At 41.0% G+C, this 26,336-nt stretch overlaps 1 pseudogene; it reads right to left on the reverse strand.

Moving 5' to 3' along the window:
* Positions 1–8,114: 8,114 nt before the first annotated feature.
* On the reverse strand, positions 8,115–25,138 carry LOC146625991 (uncharacterized; annotated as a pseudogene).
* Between the last annotated feature and the right edge of the window lie 1,198 nt (positions 25,139–26,336).

Here is a 26,336-nt window from a genome sequence, read left to right on the forward strand (position 1 = left end):
AGGTTTTCGCCTCCCACTGCTTAAACCTGAACAACCACTTTATGAAGTGGTTCTGACTGAGCTGGAGCTGTTTTGCAAAGAAGGATGGGCAAGGATTTCAGTCTCTAGATGTGCAAAGCTGGTAGAGACAGACCCTAAAAGACTGGCAGCTGGAATTGCAGCAAAAGCTGGTTCTACAAAGTATTGACTCAGGGGGCTGAATAATTACACACAGCCCACTTTGCAGTTATTTATTTGTAAAAAATGTTTGGAATCATGTATGATTTCTGTTCCACTTCTCACGTGTGCACCACTTTGTGTTGGTCTTTCACCTGGAATTATAAATGTACATTAATACATTCAATAAAATTGATTCATGTTTGTGGCTGTAATGTGACAAAATGTGGGAAAGTTCAAGGGGGCCGAATAATTTTGCAAGCCACTGTAAGCGGGAGATTTTCCCAACGAAGAACCACTTACTGCTTAAAAGATAGAGAGTTAAAGTAGACTGTATACCCTCAGGTTAACTTTAAACGTATTGTTGAAGTCAGAGGCAGCATAAAAGTGACCCCCCCTTAGACTGATTTCTAGTTCTAGTGTCTTTATATTCCAGTGAGTTCTGCTTTTAGTTAGCAAACATAAACTAATGTAAGTCTATTAACGGCAACTGACTAACCAACCCGGTGAGTCGAGTCCCCTCGAGCAGTGCTCACTGACCAAGCCTAACACCAAACTGATGAAAACATGGTAGCATTTAGTCTGCATTTATAAATAAGGCAGCATTTATTTAAAACCTGCAACAATCTCTCCCAAAGTGATTGCAGTCACTTCAAGTCAGAGCGCAACTGTTTGCAGAAAGTTGGCCTCTTATAAGATGAGCTCCCTTATTCATTGTATTCCCAGAGTAATTCCCAGAGTATTTTATTTTCTTTAATAAATATCGATGTTTGGTGTCACTGTATTGAGACAACATCACAACGCAAAATATCAAGATGCTGTGCTGTATCGATCCCCCCCCCCACCTCTACCGTATTACGGGTGAAAACACCAGTCAGCCAGAAGATCAAAACAATAGTTAAGTTCAAGTATTTATACAATATCAGTTAACTGTAAGGTAAAACAATATCTATAACAACAACTACTACTAAATACGGTGTCCCAATGGGAAAACCATTTAAACGTGACAGCGATAACATTTTGGAGAATCAAAATCCGTAAAAAATAAATAAATAAAAAAATAAAATAAAAAAAGTAAAAGACTTGCAGCTTCCCAAATGTAACATTCAGGATTATTGATGCAAGTCCAGAAATCAGAGCCACAAAGTAGACAAAAGGAAAACATATTATTGATACAGAAGTTGTTTTCTATGCAAGATCACTGCAAAAATCCATACCTAATGTCCACCCTACTGTTACTCATTTTATATTAAGATTTAAAAATTAGTTGGTATTGGTATGGCGAGTGGCCTTCAATAATAGTAATAAATCACATAGCAATAGTACATTCATATAGTTGTAATAGGCATGAAAATATATTAAGTAATCCAAAGTTTTCAGAATACGTAACTCTACCGGCATCCAGCATCTATCTACATGTAAAAAGAATTTGGTGTTTTCTGAGGGTCCAAAAAGAAATAATAAAATTTGAATTAATTTAAATTAAAACAATTTAGTTTAATACGACTAATAGGCATTACGAGCTCAGTCATGGGAAGAAAACAACAAAAAAACAACAACAACATTTCGAATGTTATTTCTTCCTGAATTGAAGTCCAAACATCAGAGCTACCTCATGAGATCCAAGTGTGACATCAGCTGACACTCTTTACAGGAGATTCCATCTGAACTCTGTGGAGCCTGATCTGGTTTGTAAGTCTGACCCTGAAACCAGAAGAGGATCTTTCTGTCTCTTCAGATTCACTGTGATCCAGTGCAGTCCGTCCTGCAGGATCGCGCTGATGTTTGCACAGAGCAGATAATGAAGTGAATGTTTTTGCACATTGGTAACAGTGAAACAGTTTATTTACAGTGAGGGATTGTTTATGTTCGGATTATAAACTGAGATTCTTAAAGCTCTTGTCACACTGTTATTAAGTTCACTTCAATATGTCGAAGTTTATGGCAATCACGAGTCCCTGAATATGAGAAACGTCTGTCACAGTGTCTACAGTTGTATGGTTTCTCTCCTGTGTGGACTCGTTTATGTACTTTAAGGTAACCTGCAGTGGTGAAGGATGACCCACACTGGTCACACACGTGCTTTTTAACCCCACTGTGAATGACTTCATGTCATTTTAATTCACTTGGTTTGGGGAAACCTTTCCCACATTCTTTGCAGTAGTTCATTTTGTCTCCAGTGTGTCTACGCTGATGTACTTTTAGGCTTTGTTGATGACTGAAAGTTTTTCCACAAAGGTCACAGAGAAACTCTTTCCCACCACCACAGTGACGACAGGGTTGAGAAGTGGATCCATCTGTGTCGCTCTGCTTCTAAACAAAGACACAAAGACAGTGAGAGTCAGGGAATTCCTTCAACATTTTAATCCTGAACATTGCCTGAAATAAAGCTCAAGCCCCGAGTTTGATTACACTAGAATCACGTCATATTTTCGGCCCTATGTTGTAGTGAGATAAGTTTGTGGGTGTTGTTTTCGCTGCTTTTAACTCCTCGCTGGTTAGCTAGCGTGAACTCTAAGCTAGCCTGGTTAACGAAGCTAGAGTTCCACGCAGATGTAAACACAGCTCGTCTCTACTGCTTTAACTGTTAAATCAGAAGGCAATACAGCGGTCGACAGGGTTTATTATGTGAAACAGCAGCTTGTTTAATTTAAACAGTCTGCATTAAGCTGGATATACACTGTACAATTTTTTTCAATCACCTTATTTAGCTCCTGCTCAAACTGTACGATTGAATCGCAGGGGTTAGACGTCTGTAGGTCACACTGAAAAGCCTCGATATGGAAGCGTAGAGCTTCCATCCCGGCAAACGAAAAACTGAGCTATCTCACGTTATAATGTGAAATGTTTATTGTTCTAACAATATACTTTTTATGTTTGTACAATATACTACCATATTATTAAAATATACATAATTATGACGTTTGTACTATATAAAATTTTGTACAAAAGGTTTTTGTTATGACGTGATAATTACGTACATTGCAATAACAAACATGATAGTACATTGTTAGAACAATAAAGTTTTCACATTATAACATCATATACTTCTATTTTGTTTGCCTGGGTGGCAGCTCTACGCTCCCGTACTCAGATGAGCTTGCAAAATTTCTACAAGTTGTGCCTCCATCGCTTGTGTCCAGCAGCATTTCTGTGTCAGAGGCTGCGTTGACACCCTCATGAAGGGCGACCGGGTTTTAAACAGGTTGGATTATCTTGCGACCATATGATTGATGATCGGGAGCTGGTCGTGAGGTATTAATCGCTTCTCATTACCCCATGTATACTACATGATGCACGACACACAATTAAGACGAAACTCTGGCTTTTCCCCAAAACGGTCAAACGGCTGATAAATCGTCTCAAAATGGACCAAAAATTGCACAGTGTATGCCCAGCTTTAAGAGGCTAGTGTCAGGGTTATATTGTTGATTGTCATTTATGCTTAGAAATATTTACTTACCGTATTTTCACAACCATAAGGCGCACTTAAAAGTCTTAGATTTTCTTCAAAAAGTACGGCGCGCCCTATAGCGCAGTGCGCCCTGTGTGTTGTAAGGAGGACGTAGTAGAGAACACCATGAGAACGCTAAAGGGTGAAGTGTGTGCGTTGACTTTATTGCACATACCTGTATAAAAGAACAGGTATGTGCGTTATGCAGGACATCGTTGTTTTAACAACCCTGAAAATGGCAAAGAGACACGCTTACGAAGCACAGTTTAAACTGAAGGCCATCAGCTACGCGGAGGAACATGGAAATCGAGCAGCGGCGAGAGAATTTAAGATTAATGAATCGATGGTTCGCAAGTGGAGGAAGCTGGAAAACAAGCTCCGGCAGGTCAAGAAGACGCAGCTGAGTTTCCGCGGACATAAGGCGATCATCGAGCAAAGAACGAGCGGGAGAAGCGTTTCGACGGTCACCATTCGGCTAAAAGCAGTTTCACTTTCACTTTTTATGAAACGGTGCCATTTTTCCATCCGGACCAGGACTACGGTAGCGCAGCAACTTCCAGCGGATTATAAGGAAAAGCTGGCCATCTTCCGCTCCTACTGCAGCAAACACATCGGCGACAAACACATCCAGCGATGGATGACCGATGGAGACCACAGTTTAACCAAGAGTGGAAACCAGCGCCGGGCGAGTTACGCCACAATTTGCCAATGGATTGTAGATGCTTGGGCTAACATGTCTGCTGGCACTGTTGTTCGAGCTTTCGCGAAAGCCGGCATCATTTCCGAGGAGCCGCACGGCACGGAAAGTGACTCTGACAGTGAAGAAAGTGAACCTGGCATGTTTGATGAAGATTTAGCGCAGCTGTTCAATTCAGACACAGAGGATGAGGACTTCGATGGGTTTGATTGATGATAAAAATGTGAGTACCAAACTTTGTTTTGCTCCTGCTTTATTTTTAAATACGCACACTTGTATGCTTGTGTGTTGTTGATGATGACGATTATTGGTAATAAAAATGTGAGTAAGGTACCGAACTCAGGTTTGCTCCCGCTTTATTTTTAAATACGCATACGGTACTTGTATGCGCCCTATGATCCAGTGCGCCTTATGTGTGTGTTAAATACAGTAATGGCACACATAACTGAGACTGCGCCTTTTAGCACAGTGCGTCTTATGGTCGTGAAAATACGGTATATATGCTTAGAGTTTATAGTCAATGTCATATTGGTAGGGGTCTGATCCTTAGTAGTCTGCAAAGACTGTGTGTGCTTAAGGTCATGAGAGAGGTTATATCTTCTCTTACTGATATATGGTATCGCAAACACACTATATCTATTTTAGTATAAGTGCCTTTTGTTTAGATGAACTGCTGTACTTCCAGACCAGCAGGTTTAGGGAAGTCGTTTATCGGGTCACATTCTGACCCCCCCCCCCCCCCCCCCCCCCCAACACACGGTACTCTTTGTTCACATGTGTACCTATGTTAATGAGCCTATGCATATTCATGTCACCTCAATAAAAGAGCAGTGTTACGAGGGAGCAGAATCTAATCTGGAATTCATTGCAAATTGTTTTTGCAGCTTGGCAGTGTATACAGCACTATAGTGAGCAGACCTGGGCCCTGTGCTTCGTACGTCGCTTACTACATCCAAGATCAAATGAAACATCCAAGACCAAATCATCGCGCTAACTCTGAGCTCGCTATTCCGGTTCCCCGAACACACCTGTTGTTGACGATTAGTATAGCTGGATGAAGTAATGTGAGATCACTGGGTGGCCCAACAGGGGCTACGCATCGATAGTAGAAACATTGATCGGCAACCCTTTGATTGGTCGGCGAAAATGTCGAAGGAGAGCGCTCGGTATTTTCCGGCAGCAGAGCAAGAACTCTTGAGTGAGGGATTGCAGGAGTTTCAGAGTTTAATTAAAACGCAAGGGAACACTGCAAAGGCTGCAAAAGCAAGGAGAGAGGGCTGGCAGAAAGTTGCTGACAAATCAAACTCGTAAGTAATTCAATAATAACAATAATAATGGAGTGGATTTATATAGCGCTTTTCAAGGCACCCAAAGCGCTTTACAATGCCACTATTCATTCACTCTCACATTCACACACTGGTGGAGGCAGCTACGGTTGTAGCCACAGCTGCCCTGGGGCAGACTGACAGAAGCCAGGCTGCCATATCGCGCCATCGGCCCCTCTGGCCAACACCAGTAGGCGGTAGGGTAGATTTATCATATCACACCATATTATCCAATATTATATTACATTATATTATATTATAATATGTTATATTATATCCCCTTTCACATTAGAGCCACAACAGGACCCACTAGAACATGGGAACAAGTAAAAGTGAAATATAAGAATATTCTACAGAATGGTAATATTTATCACTTATATTGCTTGTCGTCTCTTGGAAAGAGACCCTGAAATAATCTGTTTGTTTGTTCATAACAGCAACCAAGAAAAGGGCAGAGCAAAAAAAAAGACAGGTGGTGGTCCTGCACCCCCTCGTCAACAAGTTGGTTAAGTGAATAATACCCTCACGGGAAAATCGATATCTCTCTATGAGCACACTGTCGCGCTGAGCTAAAGGATCCTGTCTGTCCCGCAATATACGCTCAATTCTGAGGACTCTCCTTATCAATCTTGCACCTTCCGCAATGGGTGGCTCGCGTATACGGACAGGACATGGCTGCGACAGGCTTCCCAAATCCACCTTCGCTTTTATAGCCGTGGTCTCCCATCTTGATTACACAAAGTAATTTACAATTACTACTCTGAAATAAGAATTACATCTGTAATAATCACATACATGAAATAGAATGATTAATAGTACATTTCCCTTTTTTAGGAAATGACCTGTATGTATCTGTATGAAATCAATAAAAGAATCAAGTGCTGCATTATCTTTAGTTACATTGATGTTATTTATTTATGGTGAAACAGTGGTAAAATATCGCTGTTGCTTTCGTATAAATGAAGCGGACATACCTGCGTGGCCGCGATCTAATCCTGTTTACATAAAGTAAGCCTGCTCCCGAGCAGGTTTACGCTTACGGATCTGTTGCTATGACAGCAAGTCCCGGATGGGCTTCGGGGAACCGAACGATCCAGGATCACGCGAAATCGTCAACAATCTCATCCAGCTAACTCACTTAGCGCGGTACGAAGAACAGGCCCCTGATTCTTTTGAAAACCATACATCTTTCCACAGGTCTCCACTTCATCAGACATCACCTAGACACAGAGCTCGATGATGCCAGCACAAACAGCGGCCTAACTGACGAAGATAATGGATCCATTGGGTCAGGAAAGCCAGAAGCAGGGGGGCTGGAGAGGTACCTTTCATGTCCATTCACTGGAGGTGTGGATCTATTGCATGGCGTTCCTCACATCAAAAAGCTGTCAATTAAAATGAATACAGCTCTTCCTGCATCTGGAGCTTGTGAAGGACTTCCCAGTCATGCAGGACTCCTGTTCACTGCTAAACAGTTACAGCTTCACAAAAAGAACCTTGAGAGCAAACTGCTGCTGAAGCTTAACCATCACTTCACTGAGTGAAGAAATGGCACACTTTTGCTAAATATGCAGAAATAGACACACACCCAAACAATTTATGGTAAACTGAGCAGCCCTGCATGTACATAGGCTGAAGTTGCCCTGTTCTAATGTTTACTCTGAAGCTGCTGTGCCATTTGGAGCAAAAATGAATATAAAGTATACCACACATCTTGTCACTGGAAATGGTTTGCACTGTTTATATATTTATATTATTTACTGTAGCTATTGGTTAAAAAGGCTTTATGTTTTGAAAAACTGAAATCTGGAAATTAGAATTGTTGTGCCTTATTTAGTTTATGTTTTACATATATTCTATTTGAAAATACTAAAATTTGTATATTTATTTAATTTTGTTTGATAGCATTTATTTAAAAAAATAAATCTGACATTACAACCAGTTACTCACTACTTGAGTAGTCTTTTCACCAACTACTTTTACTCGAGTAAACTTATTTTAAAGTAATGCTACTCTTACTTGAGTACAATTTTCAATACTTGACCCACCTCAGCTTACTGGGTGAAAATGTCTCTTCAATTGTAGGCATCTTCTTAATGGGAAGATTGGTGGTTAAACCCCTGGATGCTCTACTCTAAACAGGGCTCGGAAAATCGCTAGCCCGACGTCCCGGGGCTAGCAATATCTCCGGTCGGGCGACCAAAATCTATCTCAGCCCGTCAGGCTAGCAATTTTGTGAGCCCTGCTACATGCCACAAGATACTAACCCCAAGCTGCTCTACAATGCATCCACTGGAGTGTGAATGTTAGATAGAAAGGGGAGAAGCTTTTTTCCAGCATCAGGAAAGTTTCAGCAGATTTGTTTCAGATTTGATTGTATATTCTGTCGACGAAGTTTTAACGTCTCGTTTAGCTTTGAAATTAAACTTCATTCACATAATACTTCAAAATAACTGCAACTGAAAAAATATGAATACATACCTCACAGTAACTGCACTTGTAGAGTATTTTTCTGGTGTGAATCTGTTGATGCTTTCTCAGGGAATGTGGCTCTTTAAAAGCCTTTTCACACCAGTCACATTTATAAGGTCTCTCCTCAGTGTGGATAAACATGTGGTTTTTTAAGTGTGTGGCTGTTGTAAACAGTTTCCCACACTGATCGCACCAGTAAACATCCTGTCCAGTGTGAATGCGCAGGTGAATATTTCGTTTGACTAGCGAGCAGAATGTTTTTCCACAAATGTCGCAGCTATACGCTTGATTATTTTCAGAGTGGGTAACTAGATGATTTTGTAAGCTGCTACTACGAGCAAAAGCTTTACCACACTGATCACAGCTGTGTGCTTTAACTCCACTGTGGATGAGTTGGTGTCTTTTTAAGTGTCCAAGTTGGGTGAAAGATTTTCCACACAAGTCACAGTAGTGTGCTTTAACTCCACTGTGGATGAGTTGATGCCGTATCAGGTCAGACGTCCGATTAAAATCCTTCCCACACTCCTCACAGCTGTATTTCTTCTCTCCCTTTCTTCTGTGAGGTTTGTCGGCCTCCTGAGAGCGCTGACTTCTCGCTCCATGTTGGTCCTGCAGTGACAGAGATAAAAACAGAGGCAGTGAGTGAAATGCAGTCGTGGAACAAACTGAAACTCCCTCCATTAGTGGAATCAAAGATTGATTAACTGATAATACTTTATTTATCCGGAGGAAAAATGTTTTAAAGGCTGCCAGACGATCTGGCACCATCATGAGCACCCCTTCCAACCATACATAGAATACACAAACATAACATTGGGAAGTCAGGTGAGAGAGGTACGGAAAAAACAAAACAATGGAAATACAGAGTACATGAGGAAAGAAGAGGAGAAAATTTAAATCTGGTTTTCATCTTGAAGGAGAGTGTATATGATTGGGGAAACCTGCAGTCAGCTGAGACTGAAGAAGTCACTTGGATGAGTGACGAAACGTTTCTCCCACTAAAACCGCTACGTCCAGGTGAACAGAATCAACCTTTTGGGATTTACTTACCTGGATGATTAAGCACGGATCAAGACCTTATTTTGTTAACATTTTTAAAATGATAGCAGCACAAACAAAATATTTTGCAGCACAAACCAGCACAAACATAGCACAATTGATTGACACCAGTTTTGTTTGATTCCATTAATGTGGGGTGGCTGGTTGACCTCTGACCTCTAGAAATTTTTATTAATATTTTTAAAATGATAGCAGCAGAAACAAAAAAATTTGCAACACAAACATAACACAAATGTTTGACATCAATTTTGTTTGATTTAGTTAATGTGGGGGCGCTGGTTGACATTTTGACCCTTACATTTTCATTAATATCTTTAAAACAGAAGCAGCACAAACATAGCACAGTTGATTAACACCACTTTTGTTGGATTTGAAGAAGGTGAGTGGTAGGGGTGTAGCGATACACAAAATTCACGGTTCAATATTTTTTCGATACAAAAATGTTCATGCCTTTTTAATTTGTCATTTATTAAAATTATAAATATATATTTTAACTCAAAAGTACAGTTTTTAAATTTAATGTTGCTGAAACAACAAAGGGATAAAAAATAAATCTATCTAATGGAGAAATCTTTGGAAAAGAGAGTTTATTACAGAGAAATGGCTCTTTCCAAAATAAAAGCTATACTATACGCTTCTTCTGGGCTATATTCTCAGCAGCATATTAAACATATCAGGTCCCCATCAGGAGAATCCTGTGCTAACGGCTGTCTAAATGACTCGGGTAAAGTTTGTAGCATGCTTGTTGTTTTTGTCTGCTTCCACTTGTCTTTGCACTAGGATGATGTCGGCGTAAATGTGCAGTCATATTCGTTGTGTTCCTACTAGTGCTGTCAGCGTTAATCTGAAATGACGTTAACGCCACAACACGGCAAATCTCCGTTAACGAGCTACCGCGGATCGTCCGTGCGTGGGGCTGGACGGCCAACACGTTAACGAGCTAACTGCGCTAACACACTAGTTCCCACCCATGTAATTGAGCATTGCGTGGCACATCCAACATACTGTTTTACTTAAGTCCATGACGCGCTTACCTTCAGGGTCATGCTTCACATGAAAACCAAAATAATTCCAAAGGCCACATCTGAATGAGGGTGGGGGAGGTCCATGTTGCAAGGAGAGCTTAACTTCTGTCTTGCTAGCTTGCCCTGCGGTCAGTGAATCTGCGTTCGACTGCTCCGCCTAGGCTGCACTGCCGAGCGCAGATCCACTGAGCGCTCAACACAGACAGCATCGTCAGAAGGAAAGTTGATAAAAGAAATTACAAATGTTGTATTGTTCGATACATATGCGTACCGAACCGAAAGCACTCTACCGAACGGTTCAATATCGATACGAGTATCGTTGCACCCCTAGTGAGGGGCCAACTTCACTCACATGGTTTGTCTAGGCATTACGGCTACTGTAATCAGAAGCGTCGCGGAGTAATACGTACCATGCTTCAACGTAATATTACCTTATTGTGTGTGTATAAGGACCACAAATGGCACGTGTTAAGAGACACGGCTGTCACACGGTACACAGTAGAACATGGGAACAGAGCAGCTGCGAAATCTGTCTTTGTTATTACGCTCAGCATCTTTTAGTTTACATTTTGACTGCACGGTTGCTTTTTGTTATGCGCAAAAACAACATTGTTTTATTTTATACCTTGAGCATTATTATTTAATAAATGCTGATAATTTATTTCTGAGTAATTTTTTCATGTACATCTATGCTGTCTGTTAATAAAACTGCCTCTGCGAAATCTGGGACACAGCTTTTACTAAGAACTCTTTTTGTTCTTACTTTATGGCTTAAAATAAATATCGAGATGTATATCGTATATCGCCATCCAGCTACAGAATATCGAGATATGAATTTTGGCGATATGGCCCAGCCCTGATCACGGGAGAAAATCTTTTACTTCATGAAAAATGGGCAGTCCAACTGATGATATTGTTTTAATGTGTGCTGATAAAATATGATCTTTGTATTTTCTTGCAACTTCTGTGGTTTTTGTTTGTGAATGTAGATTTTCTATTTATGGAGGAGCCCAGGATGGAAAAGATAAAACTGCTGTTAACATCCAGCTGTGCACACAGTTTCAATAACAGTGTAGCTGAGATATTTTCTCACCTCCTGTGTTGAAGTCATTGTTTCCTCTGTAGTGGCTGAGCTGAGTCCAAATGGCTGAAACTGTTCCTCTGCTGCTCCACCAGACTCTTCTCCTCCTGTTACTCAGCTGGGACACAAAAAGTATAGATATGTATTTTATCCCTGACAAGAAGAAGCAGAGCAAATAAACATTACTACACTCCTCAGTGACAACAATACCTATGAACAGGGGTCGGCAACCCCGGGCATGCGTGTCATAGCTGGTACACGAAGGGTTAACTGATGGCACGACCATAGCTGGACTGACCATCGGGCATACCTGGCATTGGCCCGGTGGGCCGATGGTGATTTTTCGTTTTTAATGGGCCGATGATTGTGGGTTTTTCTGCTTTTTTTGAACAGTATAAACAATGAGAGGTGGTGGATTGGCCAGAAGCTGGCCGGTGTGTAAAAATAACTCAGTTGTTTGGTGGTGGCTATGACGGAGCTTCCACAGAAGCCAGCAGGTGGATGAGGGAAAGGGGAGGCAGGAGGATAAGAGACCCGAGGCAGCCGCCGGTCCGAGTGTCAGGTGAACTGAACTTCAGGTAAGAAGTTATGACCTGCAGTCCATCTGGGTCAGATATAAACCAAGTTTAGGTGGAGTTTATTTTTACAGTCAGTTACAATAACTTGTACTGCGTACTAACTAGCATGACAGAGTTTCTATACAACTATGCGGGTGCTTTCATGTTACTGATACTGAACTTTATTTTGTTCATAAGGTTAGTTAGTTAGTAGAGTTGCCGACCGTCCTATAAAAATGGAATCGTCTCGTATTCAGAGAAAATATTATGGGTTTCATATTGAGCTGGAAAGGAACACAGTTTGTCCCGGACTTCAGCTACAATGAAAAAGACACAAAGCTGGATTTATTCTGTCGTTACGTTGCACAGCTGCCTCTTCTTCTCTCATCCCCTCCCCCTCCCTCCGTTTCTACTTCGATCATGAAACTGATCAATGATCAGCTGATCGTCTCTCTTGTTTGTTTATCGCCCACTTTGCACCAGAAAGAAGAAACCGGCGAATGTCGCGCAAAACAACAGCAGCACTTTTAAGCTTGATCAGCTGTTGTTAGAATTTATTTAATATTACTTTCTAGCATCAGCTAGAGCGACGAGGGTGTGTTGTTCCCCAGTGTTACTCACTGCATCCAACCTATAAATGGAGGAAGTGGAAAGAAGGTCCTTGGCTCTTTAACGGGGACAGCACCGAGCCACATGATAGAGTGAAGGGTTAGCCCTAATTTTTTTTCTGCTGTGCTGCTTTATTAAAAAAATAGTTTAAGATGTCCAGCATATGTGATTTTTTTTTTCATATATGAAGTTTTGAACCCCTTTTTGAACAAAACTCAAAACAAACCCTAATAAATCTTTCAGTCATTTCAAAGTTTGCCAATATCTTTATTAAATCATAAGTAGGGGTGGGCGGTATAAATGGTATACGGTAGAGACGATATAAATTTGGCCAACGGTAGAGATTTTGACTATATCGCTCTATCGCAATAGCGCATGTTGTTGGTGTCAACAAGCTCCGCCTATTTTGGTCGAAAGCATTGCAGCTGCTGCAAACAACATCGTCTGCAAATTATGGCGGGCGACAGTCATAGCAAAGAGACGAAGCACTTTTGGAATATGAGGAAAGCCAAAAACTGCGCTTCCTCCACTTCTTTAACATTGATTCATTAATGCTGAATTCTCTCGCAGCTGCTCTATTCCCATGTTGTTGCAGTATATTAATGACTAACCTCGTATTGTGGATGAATAATCTCAGTTGTTCTCCTGACTGAAGTTTGGTCCGTGTACAGCATCCTGCTATACGATTGCATTTGTCCTTAACCACCAGAAACCCTCACGTTACCTTTTATCGAGTGGAAAAAAGTTAGCGTTCATCCTTTAGCTAATGTTATGCTAACTAGGGCTGTGTGATGTGACCAAAATCTCATATCCCGATATAAGACATCTATCGTCCGATAACGATATAAATCACAAAAATGTAAAATTTTCCGTAAATTCTGTGAATCTCGGGCAGCTCGACTTGTGTGAAATGTTTTAACCGATGCATGAAACGATAAATTTTTAGATATAAGTTGTAACGGCCGCCGTTTTCTTTGTGAGTATTTATTACACAGCCTGCTGCGGGGAAAAGCCTCTTCTGACGTTTGAGTCTAAGGTTTATTTTTTAGCAATAGCAGGAAACAAACGATAGCGTAAAATGAAAGGATAGACGTTTTTATATCGTCATCCGATATAATCGTTATATCGAACAGCCCCAACGATAACGTAGCTGTTTTGCAAGCGATCACGTAGCACATCTGTCAGGGCTCTGTGTGCGGGCAGGCAGAGATGAGGATCCAAATGCAGGACTCGGAAAACGGAATGTAACTCAAAAACCTCAGCTTTATTGCTGGCAGGAAAACAAACATGAAGTGAGGATGGAACACTGAGACCAAGGACACACAGGCATAATCTGTGGGTACGACGCGACACTGGGCATGGGAAAACACAGGGCTAAAATACACAGGGTAGTAATGAGGAAATGGGCCACAGAAGGGAGACACAGCTGGGAGAGATCAGGGCTAACGAGACATGGGGAACAAAGCTGCACACACTAACATAAGACAAAGACTTTCACAATAAAACAGGAAACATGAATCACAACTCAGAGACATGGACTCAACACAGAGACAGAAAATGACACATGGAACTGAACTATACATGAAACCACCATTCCTAAAACATGGATAATAGAAACATGAAACTCTAATAATAATAATAATAATAAACATCACAACAAGAGAATGAGAAACAATCCAAAACACCAAGATAACTGAAACACAAAGTACCAGAGAAAAAAAGAATAATCGATGATGCAAAAGTGAACCAAAACATAATAAACTCAAAATACTGGGTCCAACGGACCCAGAACCGTGACAACATCATTATATACCAGCTAGTCCAACTTCAGTAACCCTACAAACGTCACTGCTGTTTAGTTTTCTGTCTTCATTTATGTTGGAAGTGACAGCAGAGCTGTACGTTTTAATTATTTCAGAAACCTCGCAGTCAGAACATGCTATATTATGTTTAGGTGAAAACTAGCGAGCTAACTTCCTGCTAACTTCCAACTCCGTTGAATTTAATAAATTCTGTTTTCATGGATGCCTGGATGTTAAACTTAATTGTTACACCTGGTAAAGCAGCAACGCTGATCATTTTATTAAAGATGAAAGAATTTAGACAGTTTTAACTCTCTGTGATGCCGCAGGTTACCAGGTTCTTCCTGGCCTTGTACTTTCTCCTAACGTTGCCCTCTTTCCTCTCTCCCTCTTTGGACTGATAATCATACACAAATAGATGTAGATATATTTAATTAGATGAAAAAATGACATTAACATGAAAAAAGATATTATTAAGATCACTAATAAAAAAAGTCATCTCTCGGTGTACTTTCAACCAAAAGGCAAATAACCAAACCACATGTACATCTAATAAAAGATATAAATATTGAAACACTGATCCAACATTATCCTTTATTGACGGATCATTTGATCTTACACTTTTACCTGAATGTGGCTGCTGGGTTTAATATCGGCACATGCACATATGACAAAATAACCAGCTTCTCTCGTTCCATTTCAAACAGGACAGTGGTAACAACAATTTTAAGTTGTAGATTTTAAATAGGCTACATAAATTCCAATGGGAGCAACAGGACGGTCAAATGTCGCTGATTTTACTACAGAGTAGGACGGACTGTAGAGTAGCAAACATCGGAAAACACGCTCTCAACACTGCAGGTTACCTGGTGTAATGTTTTTCAGCTAAAAAGGAAACACGGTCTGACTCCTACATAACTGAAGGTTAAATGCAGCTAATATGTCCTGGTTTAAGGCAGGCACTCACACCTCCGCTCTGCTGCGTCTCAGCCACCATCGCTCTGGCAGAAAGGACAACAGAGCCAGAGTAGGGGAGAGGCGAGCTGGAACAGACCATTTTTTTGGGGGGGGGGGGGGGGGGGTCTATACTTTTGTTTTTAAAATATTACGTCTCAACCAAATACTATATGCTTTTTATAAAGTACTGTGAATCTTTGGGGATCCTGTGATTCAAAAATGGGCTAAAAACGCCCCCGAGTCACAGCAGGAAATAATCGAGCAAAACGCGAGCAAACGCTCAACTTCTCCCAGCATGCTGAGCTAATGGTTAGTTGGTGTTTTTCTCCAAACACTCTCTCACTCTTCTCTCAACGTGTTCACAATAAACTGTGAACAGACACCGAGGAGAGCAGCAGAAGACCTCATTCAGGAGCTAAACTCAACATGAACTGAACTCACAGTAAAGTTAGCTCGGTGCTTACCTTTAGATGAGCCCACAAACCGAGAGAAACTCCGCGATGAAGCTGCAACTCTTTCCAAACACAGGAAACAGATCAGGGAGCAGAGACCCACGTGGTTCATGGTAGAAAATCGCAGTTAATCACCTGGGAAGAAGCAAAGATGTCAAAGTGGCGCTTTATATTGTAAGGTAAACCCTGCAATAACACAGGAGTTAGGAAATGAAAAGTCAGTGCTCAGAGAGTCAGACCGATTAATAATGTTAAGCTGCTGTGTGAAAACTACAAAGTTCTGAAGATGGACTACAAAGCGTACATCCCAGGTAGAAAATCAAGTTTGAATTAGATCCTGTTGCTATGCTCTTCTGCGTGCAAAAAACACCCAAGTTTAAGCAGTTTATATCCGGGATGTGAGAACTCTGCAGAGATATTTCCTGACCTTGTACCTGTACAGGTAGATCAGCACTGTTGATCCTCTCTCCTGTCCTGCATCGTGGCTGATGTGCACGGGACAGACTGGGTTCTCCGAAAGTCCACTGTACAGGTCATATAAGAGTGGAGAACCACCGGGTGAGCTGTCACCTCATTAATGAGGCTGTCATTTGAACAGAACAGCTATGAAGTGAGATTAAATGTTTGTGAGAAGCTGCTCATTCTGCAATGCAGGAACAGAACTAAACCGAAATACAGTGAACATTAACCTCCTACCTAGGCCCTCCTGTCCACATATGTGGACATCAAATTTTGGGTCAAAATACTAAATTTTGCTCTACAAGGGCCTGATATCCACTTACGAGGACATACTGCCACTGTTTTTATCAAAAAATTTTAATGAATATCCTCATATGTGGCTCTGATTTTTCTTAGAAACAAAAATCAGGTAAAAAAAAAAAAGTCAATCTGGTGATTCTTTGTTTTTACATTCATCGGGTTCCAATCAGCCCCAATATTAAAGAGAAATCAAAAATGCATGCCATTGAAGAGTTCGGGTCTTAGGAGGTTAAACTTAATTTGATTATTTAAATATAGTTTTTTTATGAGCATTGATCTTTAGAAAAAAAATATTAGTGTAACACTAAAGTTGTTCTGCGTGAAAGGATTCGTGTCTCCAGCTGGAATCAAACGTTCCACTCGTGCAAAACACTGCTTACTGAAGAGTGTCAGAGCAGACAGAGGCACATTCATGGGTTTAAGGTGTTTATTGTCATTCCAGCACATGCATTTACATCGAGTGAGCTCTGCACTCAACTTCCACATAGAGTATTTACAGTATAAGAAGAAGCATGTTTACAGTGTAGGAAGAACAGTCGGTGTACGTGTCTGCTGTGGCGGGGACGCTGCTGCCAACGACGCTCTGGGAAGCCTTCACCGCCCTCAGTGGAGCCCTCTTCTCTGCCATAGAGCACTTAATAACAATAACAATACAGAGGAAATATCCTTAGTTTTAGTATTAGTTAGTTTGGTGAACATGAGGCATTCGTGGACATCTTCACTGAGACCCACAAGCAACAGAAATAGAATAAAGTACAGACAGTAGTGTCTGGATGCATGCTCAATCATTGAGTATATTCTGTTCTTCTGGATATGCCGTTTTCAGCTGAAATTTAATTTAAGATTCAGGGTTCAGAGCTAGCTCATCAGATCCAAGTGTGACATCAGCTGACACTCTTTACAGGAGACTCCATCTGAACTCTGTGGAGCCTGATCTCAAGGTTTTTAAGTCCAACCCTGAAACCAGAAGAGGATCTTTCTGTCTCTTCAGAGTCATTGTGATCCAGTGATTTCAGTTCTGCAAGATCATGCTGATAAACCATGTAGTTGTCTTCCTCATGTGCACGTTCGTGAATGTTACGATTACTTGAGTGTGAGAAGCTTTTGTTACAGTGGCTGCATTTGTATGGTTTCTCTCCTGTGTGGACGCGTTTATGCACTTTAAGGTCACCTGTAGTGATGAAGGATGACCCACACTGGTCACAAACGTGCTCTCTCACACCATTGTGGAAGAGTTCATGTTGCTTTAATGCACTTGGAGTGGGGAAGCCTTTCCCACACTGTTTGCAGTAGTTCAGTCTTTGTCCAGTGTGTCTACGCTGATGCCATATCAGGCCTTTTTTCTTCTTGTAAGCTTTTCCACAAAGGTCACAACAAAACGGTTTCACAGCACCACAGTGACAACAGGGCTGAGAACTGGATCCATCTGTGTCGCTCTGCCTCTAAACAAAGACACAAAGACAGTGTAAGTCAGGGAATCCCTCAACATTTGTATCCTGAACGTCGCCTAAAATGAAAAGCATCTCTGTCCCACAACACTGTAACAACACTAATTTAATACTATATAGGGAGTGCAGAATTATTAGGCAAATGAGTATTTTGTCCACATCATCCTCTTCATGCATGTTGTCTAACTCCAAGCTGTATAGGCTCGAAAGCCTACTACCAATTAAGCATATTAGGTGATGTGCATCTCTGTAATGAGAAGGGGTGTGGTCTAATGACATCAACACCCTATATCAGGTGTGCATAATTATTAGGCAACTTCCTTTCCTTTGGCAAAATGGGTCAAAAGAAGGACTTGACAGGCTCAGAAAAGTCAAAAATAGTGAGATATCTTGCAGAGGGATGCAGCAGTCTCAAAATTGCAAAGCTTCTTAGGCGTGATCATCGAACAATCAAGCGTTTCATTCAAAATAGTCAACAGGGTCGCAAGAAGCGTGTGGAAAAACCAAGGAGCAAAATAACTGCCCATGAACTGAGAAAAGTCAAGCGTGCAGCTGCCAAGATGCCACTTGCCACCAGTTTGGCCATATTTCAGAGCTGCAACATCACTGGAGTGCCCAAAAGCACAAGGTGTGCAATACTCAGAGACATGGCCAAGGTAAGAAAGGCTGAAAGACGACCACCACTGAACAAGACACACAAGCTGAAACGTCAAGACTGGGCCAAGAAATATCTCAAGACTGGTTTTTCTAAGGTTTTATGGACTGATGAAATGAGAGTGAGTCTTGATGGGCCAGATGGATGGGCCCGTGGCTGGATTGGTAAAGGGCAGAGAGCTCCAGTCCGACTCAGACGCCAGCAAGGTGGAGGTGGAGTACTGGTTTGGGCTGGTATCATCAAAGATGAGCTTGTGGGGCCTTTTCGGGTTGAGGATGGAGTCAAGCTCAACTCCCAGTCCTACTGCCAGTTTCTGGAAGACACCTTCTTCAAGCAGTGGTACAGGAAGAAGTCTGCATCCTTCAAGAAAAACATGATTTTCATGCAGGACAATGCTCCATCACACGTGTCCAAGTACTCCACAGCGTGGCTGGCAAGAAAGGGTATAAAGGAAGAAAAACTAATGACATGGCCTCCTTGTTCACCTGATCTGAACCCCATTGAGAACCTGTGGTCCATCATCAAATGTGAGATGTACAAGGAGGGAAAACAGTACACCTCTCTGAACAGTGTCTGGGAGGGTGTGGTTGCTGCTGCACGCAATGTTGATGGTGAACAGATCAAAACACTGACAGAATCCATGGATGGCAGGCTTTTGAGTGTCCTTGCAAAGAAAGGTGGCTATATTGGTCGCTGATTTGTTTTTGTTTTGTTTTTGAATGTCAGAAATGTATATTTGTGAATGTGGAGATGTTATATTGGTTTCACTGGTAAAAATAAATTATTGAAATGGGTATATATTTGTTTTTTGTTAAGTTGCCTAATAATTATGCACAGTAATAGTCACCTGCACACACAGATACCCCCCTAAAATAGCTAAAACTAAAAACAAACTAAAAACTACTTCCAAAAACATTCAGCTTTGATATTAATGAGTTTTTTGGGTTCATTGAGAACATGGTTGTTGTTCAATAATAACATTATTCCTCAAAAATACAACTTGCCTAATAATTCTGCACTCCCTGTAGTACCTGCACATAATATTACAATAATACCACAACACTACTACAGTACCACTGTACCGTACTACCACCAAATATCACTGCAACACAGTACTAATGTAATTTACAGTCCTGCCACGCCAGTGCTTCAATACTAGGAACAGTATCTCTCCTTCTGTGTCTCTCTTGTCTGTTCCAACTCAAGCTAGGCCTGTAATTTTAGAAAGATTTTTACCTGTGTCCTTACCTGAGCTGGTCAAGTTGGTTAATTCAATGAAAGCATCCTCCTGCTCTTTTGATATTTTACCTGGATCTTTGTTTAAAAATGTCTTTCAGTCTATTGGTCCCTGTGTGCTCACAATTATTAATACCTCACTGGTTTCTGGTCAGGTCCCTGTTTATTGTAAGAATGCTGTTATTCACCCACTGTTAAAAAAACCTAAGCTTGATGCTTCTCTTCTCAGTAGCTACAGACCGATTTCAAAATTACCGTTCATTTCTAAGATTTTAGAAAAGGTTGTGGCTAAGCAGCTTATAGCTGTTCTAGATGAATACAGCATTCTGGATAAATTCGAATATGGCTTTCGTAGAGCTCACTCTACTGAAACTACACTTCTTAGAGTCTCCAACGACATTTTAATGAGATGTGATGCAGGAGAATGCTCCGTTCTGTTGATGTTGGATCTGACCTCCGCCTTTGATACTGTGGACCATCATATTCTGCTAGATAGGCTGAGAGACTGGGTGGGTATATCAGGGGCTGCTTTGGACTGGTTTGAATCCTATTTGCATGAACGATCCTTTTCTGTGGCTACCTCTAAGTACAGTTCCTCTTCTACTTTTCTTGCCTATGGTGTGCCACAAGGTTCAGTTTTGGGGCCTTTATTGTTCTTACTGTATTTACTTCCTCTTCAACACTTATTGAGCACTTTTAAGGACATTTCGTATCACTGCTATGCAGATGATATTCAGGTATATATCTCCTTTAAGCCCCATGATGTTTCCAAGCTACAGATTTTGCACAAGTGCATAGACTCCATTAGATGTTGGATGGCTGGAAACTTTCTTCAACTAAATGAGGAGAAGACTGAAGTTCTTGTTTGTGCTCCTAAAACTTTTGTACCTAGTGTTATGGAAAACTTGGGTCCACTTGCTACATTTGCAAAACCGTCTATCAGGAGCCTTGGTGTTAGTATTGACTCAGCTCTGACTTTGGATGCCCATGTAAAATCTTTGGTTCGCTCCTGTTTTTATCATTTGAGAAACATTGCTAAGCTGAGTCCCATTGTATCGCGCTCCGAATTAGAAATTGTCATTCATGCATTTGTTTCATCTCGTCTGGACTACTGTAATTCTTTGTTTACTTGTTTATGTAAAGCCTCTTTGGATCGTCTGCAAGTTGTTCAGAATGCTGCTGCAAAGCTTCTGACCAAGTCCTCCAAGTTTTCCCATGTCACACCCCTGCTGATTCAGCTGCACTGGCTCCCCGTTAAATTCAGGATCCAGTTTAAGGTTTTGACCTTGACTTTCAGGGCCCTGCATGGACAAGCACCAACATATATAAGTGAACTTTTGCATCCATACATTCCCAGCAGGTCCCTGAGGTCATGTGACCAGGGCTTGCTTGCTGTCCAGCACACGAGGCTGAAAACAAAAGGCGACAAAGCTTTTGGAACTGTGGCCCCCAGATTGTGGAACTCTCTCCCTTTGAGCCTGAGATCTGTGGACTCAGTGGTCGCTTTTAAAAAACAGCTAAAAACCCATCTTTTTAAACTTGCTTTTAGTTGATTTTTATTTTTAGGTTTTAGCTTCTGTGAAGCACTTTGTGATTTTTATCTTGAAAGGTGCTATATAAATAAAGTTTTTACTTACTTACTACCACCAAAATACTTGAAGTCCAATCAGTTACTACAATAGTAATACAATAGTATAATACTAATAATCCAACAATACTGATGAATATCAATCTAATACAACTACAATATTACACTAACACTAACATATTAGTCCAAATACTTTAACAGTTCTGATATTACACTGCAAATCATACAATCATACAATCCTATCAGCAGCGCTTTATCTAAAATAACACTGTGGCCTAAACTTTATTTCATGATACTTAAATAATGTGTATTGTATATACACCTGAGCAGAAATAATAATACTGAAACCAACACAACCTTAAATACTGCAATATCAACTTTAGCACTACGAATGAGCGACCATTGATTTCTATAATGACTGTGAAAACAACAATGTCCGAATTGCCCAGTGCTGCATTTACATGCATTACATAATACAGTTTACTGAGCGGTCGTCCAAACAACCAGCCTAAAACAACAAGATTAAAAAAACCCAACAACTTACGTCACAGTAACTGCACTTGTACAGTCTCTTTCTGGTGTGACTCTTCTGGTGCACTTTCAGGGAATTTGGAGCTTTGTAAGCCTTATCACACAGCTCACATTTATAAGGTCTCTCCTCAGTGTGGGTAAGTTTGTGGATTTGTAAGTTGCTGTATGTAACAAAGCGTTTGCCACACAGATCACAGCAGCACACATCCTGCCCGGTGTGAATGCGCAGATGTTTATTTCGGCTCCCCAGATGACTAAACGTTTTTCCACAAACGTCACAGCTGTATAGCTTTATTCCAGAGTGGGTAATTTGATGAATCCATAAATTTTTCCTGCAAGTAAAAGCTCTGCCACACTGATCACAGCTGTATGGTTTAAGTCCGCTGTGGATGAGCTTGTGATTTTCCAAGCCTTCTTTGCGGGTGAAACACTTCCCACACTGATCACAGCTGAATGGTTTAGCTCCGGTGTGGAAGACTTCGTGTCGTTTTAGGCTCTTCATCTCAGTGAAAGACTTTCCACACAAGTCACACCTGAATGGTTTCACTCCACTGTGGATGACTTTGTGATTTTTTAAATGTCCAGCTTGAGTATAAGACTTTCCACACAAGTCACACTTGAATGGTTTCACTCCACTGTGGATGACTTGATGACTTTTTAAATGTCCAGATCGAGTATAAGACCTTCCACACACGTCGCACCTGTATGGTTTAATGCTGTGGATGAATTTATGCATGCTCAAGCTGCTTTTCTGGGTGAAACTCTTCCCACACTGATCACAGCTGTATGGTTTAATGTCACTGTGGAAGACAAGGTGTCTTTTTAGGCTACTCATGTGTATGAAAGACTTCCCACACTCATCACAGCTGTATTTTCTCTCTCCCTTTCTTCTGTGAGGTTTGTCGGCCTCCTGAGAGCGCTGACTTCCTGCTCCATGTTGGTCCTGCAGTGACAGAGATTCAAAATGAGGTAATGAGTGAAACGCAATTATGGAACATCCATCCATCCGCCAATTATCAACAACAGGGTTGTGGTGGAGAATTAAGGGTTATATTGTGGAAACGCCACTAATCTACTGCAGGGCTAACACATACAAACAGACAACCTTTCATGCTGACGGCCAGTTAAAGGTCACTGATTCAACCTAAGATAACCTTCTGACTGTTTCTAATAATAGATCCTTGTACACCTGATGCTGAAACAAGAATGTGCATTTGGCAGCAATGCTAATTACAATATGGGCAATGAGTACCGACTGCCGTCACCACTCGGTACCAGACTTATTAGTCACTTAATCTTAGGGCTGCTCGATTATGGCAAAAATGATAATCACGATTATTTTCACTGAAATTGAGATCTCGATTATTTGACGATATTTATTTAACAATAACAATGTATTGAATAATGACTTTAAAGATTGTCAAAACATAATATAAAATAGTGCAAATACTGATAACAGTGCAAATGTTTGCAATATAAGAAATCAATGAAAAATGTAAACATCTATGTTTAGTGAACTTTGCAGTGTTGCTCTGTGGTGCAGCTACGACACCGTAGCAAAGTTTACACACTGTGTCTACTTGATCCACGTCTGACTCCACCTACCCATAATGTTTCCACACCACTGAAGTTTTTTTTACCTCTCTTTTCAACCAACGGCAGTCACTCTCCTCTCCAAATAACTTCTGCTTAGCTTTCCGAGCTTCCCTCGGGTCCTCTTAATCAGCGGCCCCCCACCCCCGGGCCTCGGACCGGTACCGGTCTGTGAGTCGTTTGGTACCGGGCCGCGAGAGTTGAGGCTCAGGTGTGAAATGTATGGTTTTCAGGGTTTTTATCGGTTTTCAGCGTTATTTTGTTATCGATTTTATCGTTTACTCGGTTTTCCTGGGTCTGTTCACGTGTGTTATGAATAAATCTTCTTTTTTCGGTACCGGTACTAGTTTTATTTTGTTGTATTTATCCGTGACACCTTAAAGGCCAGTCCATGAAAATATTGTCGGGCATAAACCGGTCCGTGGCGCAAAAAAGGTTGGAGACCGCTGCTCTTAATTGTTGTGACACGTGTTCGAAATGCAGAGAGGTGCGCTCGATTTGCCACACGGAGCAGCGCGACAGTAAAGCACGAGGGAGGGGCTAATAATCGGCTCAGTTCGTAAGCCCAGATCGTAATCGAGATTAAAATTCGATTAATTGAGCAGCCCTACTTAATCTAATCTGTTTAATCTAAGTCTCATCCTTTTTTTAACACTATCAGAATGAGATCACAGATACAAGCGGCAGAAATGAGTTTTATCCAGAAGGTGGGTGTGAGTTCAGTGATCCAGGAGCAGTTCAGAGTAGAGCCGTGACTCCTCCACATTGAAAGGTGTTCCAGCTGGGCACATCTGGGAGGAGGCCACCTACTGGCCAACCTGGGAATGGTTCCATGTTTGAATCGATAAGCTGGAGGAGTATTAATCGTTTTGTTATTTTAGATTTTAATTTTTATCAAAGTGGTCATCATAAACTTTGAAACCAGGTCCATCATTCATAACGTGTGGCACAATGCGCTGTACTTTTCAGTCTCAGTTTATTCATTTTTCGGATATTAGTTTGTCGTGTTTTAGTGATACGTGAACATCTTTGGCAGTAATGTGTTTTCACATCATATCTAACATCGGTATGTCGTTGTCTGTCTGGAGTATAATGTATAATAGTCATAATGAATGATGCGAGGTGCGGCACAGTTAAACTGCTGGATTTATTGTTGAAGAATGTGATCGATGGCTTGTCATTAGTTTTTGACTTTAAACTTTTTTAAATTTAACTTAATATCTAAATGTTTCTTAGTTTTAGATTAGTCAGTCTAATATTTTTTCCTTGTTTAGTCGACTAAGAAATGACTCTACTGGACTGTCCCTAGTAATAAGGGATGAGAATTTCAGGGATGAGAATTTCAGGGAAAAATATTGCTCTGATCTAACTGGGAACTATTCTAATGTTCTTCAATCATCCTCCAGCTGAACTTTATCTCAAATGACAATGCATAGTTGTAGCAGACTTGTGACCGCCTAGCTTTCCTCACTGGAGTCTGCATTGGACCACTTTTCTGTTATGTTTTAATTTACGTTTTAAGGACATGGCTTTCAGATATTGCACAAAATGCTCAAGATCACAATAAAACTACAAGAATGTCTGGGTGCTTGGAAGCAAAATATGAAGAAATGAGGCTGTAGACTTGCGCACAGTACTGTGATATACTGAGATATTTTTCTCACGTTTTGTGTCGAGCTCATTGTTTCCTCTGTAGCGACTGAGTTCAGTCCTAACGGCTAAAAATGTTCCTCGGCTTCTCCGTCAGACTCTTCTCCTGCTGGGACACAAAAACAGAACTTTAAGGATTAGGACATCATTTTGATCCCTGACAAAAAGAAGCAGAGAAAATAAAAATTATCTTCTAAATAGAAAACATTAAAAGGAGTGATTTGTTCCAGCAGCTGCAGGATGGTTTCTACAGGATGAAGAACAACAGTCACTGCAGGAATCAACATCTGCACATTGATTTTCTGTTAGAGGAACAAAGTGAATGCAGACACACACACAGACTCTCTCCAAACCTTTAGAACAAAAGCTGTCCAACTTTGTCACAAAGTTACTCCATTTTGACCCCACCCTCATCATCACTGGACTCAAATAGGAAGAAGCATTTATGTCTGAATGCTATTTGTTCATTACAGCTCATTAGAATACCACCTTCTCCTCTAAGCTGACCATCAATCAACTCTATACTGACCAGCAACTGGATGCTTCACTTTCTGACTAACAGACCCCAAAGTGCAGGGCTGGGGAACCAACACCCTCCACCTTCAGCCTGAGCACAGGTGTGCCTCGGTTTTTAAAACGATTGTATTCCACCACGGTTACAGAGGGGAAAAGGGCACAGAAGTGTGTTTCTGTACCACTGTTACGTATTCTATTTTGTCTCGTCTCTCCTGCCGCTTGTGCTCGGTTGCTGCGTTGTGCCAAAAAATGATCGTCTGCCAAACCCTGATTTCCGGTATTTGCCAAAAACTGATTGCTTGTATTTAAACTGCTATCAATAACTACTTATGTGTGTTATGTGACATATGTGAAACATATGCTAAATGTATCCCTCATAAATGATATGCAAGTACAACAACAAAGAGTTATAAAGATACTTGAAAAACAGGTCATTTTAAAAATTTATATAGAACCCCTTTGTAAACCCTGTTCACTGAAGTCTATTTAACAACATAGGTAAAGATATTGCACATAAAAACACACAGAAACATTGGAAATCGCTTTTTGGCACTACAGTAGTGTAACCAAGCTCCTCTTAAACCTCCAGCTGGTCTGTGCAGATAGCAGGCCCCGGGTTCTGTCTCTTTAGGTGCGGAGCTGACCATCGTCAAATGATAAACGCGTGTGTGGGAAGAACAAGAATACTGGGAAGAACCGACCAGTTTATGGACA

This window comes from Diplotaxodon limnothrissa, linkage group LG9 (genome assembly GCF_057381915.1).
Source record: "Diplotaxodon limnothrissa isolate DT_005_m linkage group LG9, D_limnothrissa_male_GT1.1, whole genome shotgun sequence".
Taxonomy (NCBI): domain Eukaryota; kingdom Metazoa; phylum Chordata; class Actinopteri; order Cichliformes; family Cichlidae; genus Diplotaxodon; species Diplotaxodon limnothrissa.